Source organism: Solanum stenotomum, chromosome 3 (genome assembly GCF_019186545.1).
Source record: "Solanum stenotomum isolate F172 chromosome 3, ASM1918654v1, whole genome shotgun sequence".
NCBI lineage: Eukaryota > Viridiplantae > Streptophyta > Magnoliopsida > Solanales > Solanaceae > Solanum > Solanum stenotomum.
This window is the reverse complement of record NC_064284.1, coordinates 6,395,325-6,404,521: the sequence shown is the minus strand read 5'-3', so window position 1 is coordinate 6,404,521 and position 9,197 is coordinate 6,395,325. Positions and strand designations below refer to the sequence as shown.

The window sequence follows — 9,197 nt, the reverse complement described above, 5'->3', positions numbered from 1 at the left end:
TTGTGTGCTATGTATCTACACTCTTTAACATTTGTTCAGTGTTATCCAACTTAGAATGCAATGTATATGTACATATTACCCATAATAATCTTGATACATAGAAACTCATACGACATGGAACAATCTGCAAACATTAAAAAATTCAGTGATACATTATATGAAATACATTCTTTTCAATTTTCAAAGCCAACACCTATCTAACAACAAACTAACACATATCGACACAATTTTGTAACCATCTTATAACATTTACTAGGTACATTAAAATTATCAATGATACAACCATTCACAAAAATCTAAGATTGATATATACTAATGTATCATCCACATTTGCCTTGATCAAAACAAGTATTTAACATATCTTAATTGTTACACTATTTATATGTACAATATACACAATAATAACCTGATACATTATATAAATCTGTGATACACACACTCGATATTCAAAACGTATCTGATTCGTCTCAATTGTTAATCCATTTATTACATGTATCATACGCAATATATTATGATGATACATTTTTATACAAATCACATCCGAATACAAAATAATGACCACATCATAATCTATAGATACAAAATTACAATACATGCGGGTCATTTACCACTAATGTATCATGACTTGCATTTTCACATCAAAACGACAAAACAAAATTATAACAATGATACATTAAAAAAAAACTATATACCAATGATGGAGAGGGAAGAGGGAATGGTGGAGGAAGTGGTTGAACGACTGGAGATGGATAAGAAGATAATAGAAAAGATAATTCCTTTGTCGGATAAGAAGCTAATGAATTAATTGTTTGTATCGTAATTGTCCTATCTCTAGAAAAATCACATTTTTTGAAATGTTCTAAGTATAAAACAATTTGAGAAATACTTAGAAAGAGTCGCCACTTAATTTTTTAAAGAAATTAAGAAAACTTATAATTTTCAAAGATTTAAACAGAAAAAATCATTTGAAAATACCAAAGAGGGTTCGGGGTTCAATTTACACTTCGAGAAGGGTTTAAGCATTCGAAGTGTCCGCTAACATGCGGTTGACCTGCGACTTGACTAAAATGTATTTGACTATTTTTAGAAGAAATAATAACATAAAAAATATATAATAATTTACACTAATCGATTGAATTTGAAAAATAACTAAGAAATGAACCATTTTATTCCATCTTTTTAGAAGGAAGAGACCTAAAATGAAAATATTTGAATTAAGATGCAAGTGATTAGAAAATTAATAAAACTAGACTAATTAGAATTTATTTAGTTCATTTAAAAATAAATTAAACCAATTTAATAAATTAAAGCATGAAAAATCATTTTTTGAATTAATTGACTAACCGTTTTGAGAAAATAACTAAGTAAGTATTTATTTATTATTATTAATCAATTGAAAAAGATTTTGACTAACACATTTTTAAAGTTTATTAAAAATAAATAAAATAAAAGAGATATATATATAGATATACTTTAACTTAGAACAATTTTGAAATAAATGAAAAAAAAAAGAATGATTTAAATGAAGAAAAAACCCTTAAAGAACGTATTTTTTTTAAAAATATTTAGGAAAATAATTTAACATAAAATATATAATATTTTACGATATTCGATTAACTTTGATAAACATAGTTAAATAAAGAATAATTTTTAAATTTTTTGGAAAACTGGATCTTAATTGAAACAACTTGGTCAATTAGGATTTTAACAAAAACTAGGTTAATTAAAATTTATTTGCGTCATTTTTTAGAAATAATAATTCGAACCAACTCGGTAGACAAATCAAGACATTATCTTAATCTAATTAAAGATAAGTGAAAGTTTTGACTAGAATATTTGAATAAGCATAAGAGTTGATAAAAAAATGAGTTATTTTTAAAGAAACTAACATAAAGAACATGGTTTATCTTTTGGGGAATTTAATTAAATTAAGTCGCAATTTAAAAGAAAACAAATAAATAAATAATCACACAATTAAATAAGTTAGAAATTGAATTTGGGCCTCCTTTTTTGGGCCATTTTCGCTGTAATTTCTGGGGATTTACTCAATCCCGTTTTTGGTATACAGCTGATGTATACCAGTGTATATCGGCATGTATATCAGCCCTTTTCATGCATTTCTTGCTTCCAAACACCTGTATTTCACTCCAGCCCTGTATTTTCGCATTTTTGGCATATAATTCGCTGTACTGGACCTGTATACCAGTATACATTTATTGTATACAGTCTATTCACAGCCTGCTTTTGCCACCCGAACAACTAGTTTTCTTTTAAAAAAAAACTCCAGCCCTTTGTACACCTGTTCGGATGACCCGGATGACTCAAGAAAAATAAAAATTGGGCCCCTATGGTCCAATCATCGAAATGCAACGAGAGGGTGGAAGCCCATGAGGACTCGGATATATTTCACATGCAATAAAAATGTAAGTGTTGTAAGAACCAATTTGAGTAATAGTGAGTCATGAAATTCCATTACCATTAGTCAATATATAAATCTGGTATTCCCATAAAAGAACAAATATATATATAGCATACAGGGGGAAGAAATCTAACATGTATGTTGACAAAGAAAAGACAACCGAGAGCATGCTAATGAATGCCGCTTTATTTCTCGTATTATCCTACAATTTACTTATATTATAATTAAGATTAGCATTTGGTGTGTCCTAGTCACAAATTTCACTAGACCAAGGAGAACCAACAACATAATATATTATCAACTTTATCATATAGATATAAAGAAACAATTGATGTTAAAAGAAACTAAAAATAGTAAACTCATGCTAGTCATATTAATTACACATACAAAAACAACACTGAACGAACTAAATACTACAACAAGTAGATCAGTAGGAAACTAATTATAAAGCTTACACTTAATCAAGGAACACAACAAAGGCATACGGGATTACTATCAACAACTATTTTTTCATTTTTTTAACAAGGCAACACTCCTTGTGGAGAGCATATGCTATGAACTGCAGCAATAACCACAAACTGGGGATTAAAGAAGGTAAGAATCTAAGCAACTCATGATATTAAGTTTAAACTAAAACACACTTCTTTATGCTTACGGCAAAATAGTAGCGCAACTTAGATGAAAAGAAAATTGAACTAACACGAACATAACAAGAAGCAAAAGCTCAAAACAAAAAATGAAAATAGGAACCTTGAACAGTCCGCAACCTTCAAAGAAAATACCAAAACAAGAGAGCATATGCATCAACTTAGAACAATGTTAACTTTAAGCTATACAAAAGTGTGTTTTCAAACCAAAACTGAAGAATTTATGAATGACAAAAATAATAATCATCACGACTACTGAACTCGACTCAAAAATATGACCAAAACATGCTACTAGCAAATTAACTTGCACAATTTCTAATCACGCCGAAAACACAAGCAAGGATGTACTATCAAACTAAAGAAAGTGTAAAAAAAAAATAAACAGGCGATTTGAGAATAGCACATCTTGGCAAAGAGACCGAGCCAAACTAATAACACTTCTTAGATGAATAAACATGAAAATCAGATGCTTAACAATAGTACAAAATTAAATAATACAGACCCAATAATGTTCAAATGACAAATTCGGAAAGGAAAACATCAAGACGAACTTAGACAAGAAAGAAAAGAAGACCAACACTAAATAACAAATTAGCAGTACTTTAAATCAGTATTTCGACTAACTCATAGAGATGACTAAAAACACCATCTCAAAACCCAATCACTCGACTCACAAGCCACAAACCGAGGAGAGCAGAAGCATTCAAGAAATAAACTAAAAGAATTCGAATTGAAAGAAGTTTACCTTCTTGCGTGCAGCGAACCGAGACGGACGAGCAGAGGCGACGACCTTCACCACGAGAACTCGGTTACAGACAATGGTCAAGAGATCTGGGCAGAGAAATGAACCCAAACGCCAAAAATTCTTGTATCCCCTGCTTTTTGAAGTATATTTTGCTTGTATTTGGACACTAATCCTTAAATATATATATTTTGCTAAAAGAAATCTCTCCCCTCCAAGTCAAGAACAAGAAGAAGGTATTTATAGAAAGGGAACTGGGGTTCGAAATTGGGGAAAAAGGGTAGAATAGGAATTCGAGTTCAACCTTCAATTTGAAAAATTTCAACTGAAATCCCCCAAAATCCGCACGATAAGAGGGCGTAGATGGCTTGACAGGCGGCTGTTCCAGGACGCAACCGCAGGTCTGTTCCTGCTGTTCCATCGATGAAGACGATGGCAGCTTTCCGTCTTTTTGACGTGTGAAGGAGAAGAAGTCGCGTACTGCTGCTGTCTAGTTCACGTGAGCTGCTGAATTCGGGTCGATGCTGGGTTTCTGGGCTGGTTCGCGAGTTTTCTGGGTTTCTTCACAAGAGAGAAGAACGATGTTGCTGTTGTATGTATCGTTTGGTGAATTTGAATTAGGAGTAAGAGTAAATTGGGCCGGTTTTGGGTTAGAAAGGTGGGCTGGAAATTTAATTAGAACAGATGGGCTGTAGTGAAGGAAAAAATGGACCAAGTTTGGTTTCAAGTGAGTCTAAAGTGAGGTAAAAAAAAGGGTTAGATTTGCAAATACAAAATGGCTAAATGGATTGCAACTATAGTCATATAGAATTCACAATATAGCCGAATTGAATTTAATTTGCAAATTCGGCTAAAATCTAAGATTGATTAAGGAGCTTCTTAAACTTAATGAAATGAAATAATTAACTTAATCATAAACCGAATGATTTAAAAATATAAACTATTATATAACTAAACTAATTAACAAAATCTTTTCGAGATGATTTTCAAATATTTATAAAATATGTTAATTAAACACATAATTATATAATAATTAACTTAATTATAAACTAATTAACTCGAAATATAAGCTATTAGCTAATTTAAACTAAATAGCCAAATATTTAAATAAAACTAAAATCCTTTTGAGACAATTTTCGAACATTCATAAAATATACTAATTAGACACATAATTATATAAAATATCATATTCATTATTTTACAATTTATAAAAATGACAGAGCTACTTAAAATGAGTTGAAAATTATTTTGAATTTTATTATTTCAAATCATTTAGAATTTAGGAAGCTCGATGATTAATTTATAATGTGGAGGTCAAAAATTGGGTGTCAACATTAATGACACAAACACCATATGAAAAATCATTGTTTCTTCTTATATATCTATATCCCTCCACTCTTCATGATGTACCCATGAGTTCTTGATTATCCTCACAAGGTATTCTTCCCGAGAAGAATTTCCACACAACAACGGTAAATGCAACGGTTGATGTTGGATTACAGAGCATTATTTGTGTACCAACAAATCAGATGAAGAAACCACAATAATTAGGGCGCTGGACAAATCTATAGATCTCATTCGTAACCAACTCAAGATTTTCCTCATGATAAACCTTTATTAGATGAGTGAAGGCTTGGCCTGCTGTCACAATTGCCAACTTCCTAATGAAGGGCAATTCCTCTTGTGGAACTTTTACGATTTAGAATTGATGGAGAAGATGAAAATCTAAATTTTGAATTTTGTGGTATTGTTACAGATTGAAGTGGATTGATATCAATCAGATCTGCGTGATTTATGTGAAAGAAAATCAATTTTATGTTAATATCCATATTAAGCGCAACAAATAAGTTTTATAATGTATAACAATTAATGTATCCGGATGGAACTTATGTATCTGAATGGCTGATATTTTAAGGGATTTTTGTAAAATAGAAAAGAGTAGGGATAAGATGTAATTTAGGTCTTACACTATGGGATATATGTAAGTTATACTAACCCTTTTGTCTAACCCCTAGTCCTATTTAACCAATTGATAATTGGGCCTGGATCGCAAATAAAACTCTCTAATATTTTACTCGGCCCAATAATTCCATATAAGTCAGTGTCATTCATAATTCCTAACACATCGGCCCGTACAAAGTCGACTTGATTCACAACATTCCTTCACTCCGCAATAGTAGTAGACTTACTAATATTCTCTGCTGAAGTTTTAATGGATAATATTAATTTCTAGCAGTTCGATAAATGGTTAACTGCTTTTCCCATACACTTTTCTGTTAAATTGATCGTGTATCTAAGGATATTGCTGGCTGCCTTTGTGTTTTCATTCAATTTTTTGCATATAAGCAGTGTTCTAGTATATATGTCTAAAAATGATAAACTATATTTCTGAATCGTTCCAAATTTATTGGATCTCGAGAGATTTGGGGATCAAATTACTTAGATATATCCTTTTTGTCTAACAAGTGAAAAAATAATTTTAAATTATTTTTTTTAATTTGTTATTTAAAAAATCCATATAAGGCTATATTTGATGTGAATTTTTGTGACTTTTTTTATTCAACGGTTAATTTAAGTTTTAAATATCTCTCTTATAGGTCTATTAACTTATCATTATTTGAGTTTCATATTCTTATTTTTTAGTGTGTAAATAAATAGATATGGAAAAGAAGAAAAAAGTAAGAACAAATTTTAAGACTTTTTTTTTTTTTTGCAGCTATATTGTAATTTGTTTTTGAAAAAAGGTCAATAATGCCTTAAATTACGTGAAATGATCAAAAACCTCAATTTATAGTTTAGTCCAAAAATATTCTTGCCCTCAATACTTTGGTCAGAAAATGTTCTTGTCGTTGATAGTTTGTTCTGCAAATGTTCCTATTGTTACTACTTGAGTCAAAAATATTTATTTCTGCATAAATAGATTATTTCATTTCTTTTCTTTTTGTACAAATCTTATTCCTGTTAAAAGATATTACTTTTAAAGTACTCTATTATTATTTTCTTTATTTTAAAATTACTTTAACAATTAAAAAATGTACCCTTTAAAGGGATAATATATGTCTTATATATAAGATCATAGTAAATCAACCATTAATTTTTATTTTGATATTTATAATAAAATAAGAAATATTTTTTTGAATTGAAGTTGGATAAACATTTGCTAATAAAAAAATATCATTAGGAAAAGAATGTGTTCAAAAAGAAAATAAATAATATATTTATTTGAAAAATGACATTTTTGCCTTATTAAGTAACAATAAAGGCATTTTAGACCATTTTCATTTATTTTTTATATTTGCAGAAAAATGGGTCATATGATGAATTTTACAAGCAGATGAGTGAAACCCAAATTATTTATTGAATTAAGGAAAAATAGACAAATATACTGCTCAACTTTGCGATTTTGAGCAAATATACCTCTTGTTAATAAAATTGGTGCATATTTATCTTTTTTGTTAATAAATTTATATTTATTTAATTAAAAAAATATATAATAGTGATTTTTTAATTTCAAAAATGCCACATGGCTTTTTAATATTCATCATATAATACTAAAAGCGGGAAGCTCCAAAGTGCAAAGTTGGATTATCATTTTACCCCTACACTATATAAAAATATTATAAATTATATATACATTAATTAATTATTAGTTATTAATCCAACTCAAAAGTTAATTTTTTATTTATCAATTACTATGAGTTATGTCTCTTCAATGGCTGAATCCCATTTTCCAACAACCATAAAACTTCAATTATCTAAACCGTATATTATTTTCTGTTTTCAAAGCATTTAGTTAGTTTTCCGTATGAAATTAAATATTTTCAGTTTTCTAACCATTTAACTAGTTGAATGGTATACATGACTTTTTAATAACTAGTACATGGACACATGTGTTGCATGTATATTTCATATTATATGGTTGCATAACATATGTTTATAGTTATAAATTTATGTATAAATTAAAAAAAATATTTGATTGTAATATAAATTGAAAAACATGTATAAGATAAGAAATCAAAATAGATACCCTCAAATTTCAAACTATAAGCATAATAAGAAAATGTATTTCTAATGAGTTTAATCAATCATAGCTTGCAATAATCCCTGTAATTTGCACACAACAACTTCTATTAAAAAAGGGAAAGACAAAATTAGGAAAAATAGTATCAATAAATTGGAGTGAAAAATGTAAAATTGTAATAAGAGGAAGAGAAGAAAAAATTAGAAGAATATATTTACCTAACCATGAATAAGGAAGTATGTTGTGTAAAAGAAGAGTAATGCAAAAGTGTGAGCTGATATATGGAGGAAATTGACAAATATAATAATTTGTATTGAATAATGAAAAGACAACTCTTCAATTTCTACAAAATTTTTATAACTACGAGCTCAAGATAATATAAATTTATTAATTTAATAAATGACATAAATAAATAACATATATTGTATGTATGTGTAGTTAATAGGGTAGTGAAAAAGACTCTTTCTGAAATCACTTTTATCTCTTTAAAGTATTTTTGAATTTATAATATTAGTTCTATAGAAAATCATATAAAGTCATACGCTACTGCAAGTTTTTATAGTAACTATTTTATTAAATTATATACCTATTATTTATTTTTAATTATTTATATTCATTCTGGAAATGTATAAACTAATTTTGGAAAGCTTGTAAAATGAGAAATTATTATTTCTACTCATTATTTTAGCTATTATTAACATTTAGTATGACAACATTTAAAAAAGCAGCCTCCTTTAAATATTAATTGTTTCTAAATTAACGTAGCCAAGAATTTGAAATATTTTGATGTTTTATTTATTTAAACACGCAGAATTTTATTTTTGAACCTGAAACATGTAATTAACCCTTGGGTGAATTATAATTTTATTTTTACTATTTGATTAATTAAATAATTTATAACATTTTGATATATGTTAATTACTAAATGTAAGGGTTAATAATCAAAAAAGAAATTGGCTATAAAAAGGATACGCATAAAGAAAAATATTACAAAATGTCTAGGTGGTGTAACACTAAATTTATAGAAAAAATTACAAGTTCAAATGAAAAAGAAAGAAAAGTAAATAAAGACATGACATCCATAATAAAAAACATCACATTAAAATATATAGACAATAATATTGTCATATTAATTGAGTTACATTTTGTTAGAAGTCGACTTGCTATAGACAAAATATTTCATATGTATAAAAAACTAAAATCATAAAAAAATAAACAGAAAAGAAAGCATGACTATGTTAAAAATACAGATACATTATATTTCTTGAACTCTATATTAAAGGATCTGTATATAAAAAATTAAATATGTATTCTAATACAATAAAATTCAATGTAACATTTGCACTAATTTTTACTTTACATTATTTT

The 9,197-nt window shown here is 27.9% G+C and overlaps 1 protein-coding gene across 1 annotated transcript in view; it reads left to right on the top strand.

The window, feature by feature from the left end:
* LOC125860955 (disease resistance protein UNI-like) overlaps positions 1–9,197 on the top strand; it is a 237,323-nt gene that overhangs the window by 101,765 nt on the left and 126,361 nt on the right. The window lies entirely within an intron of this gene.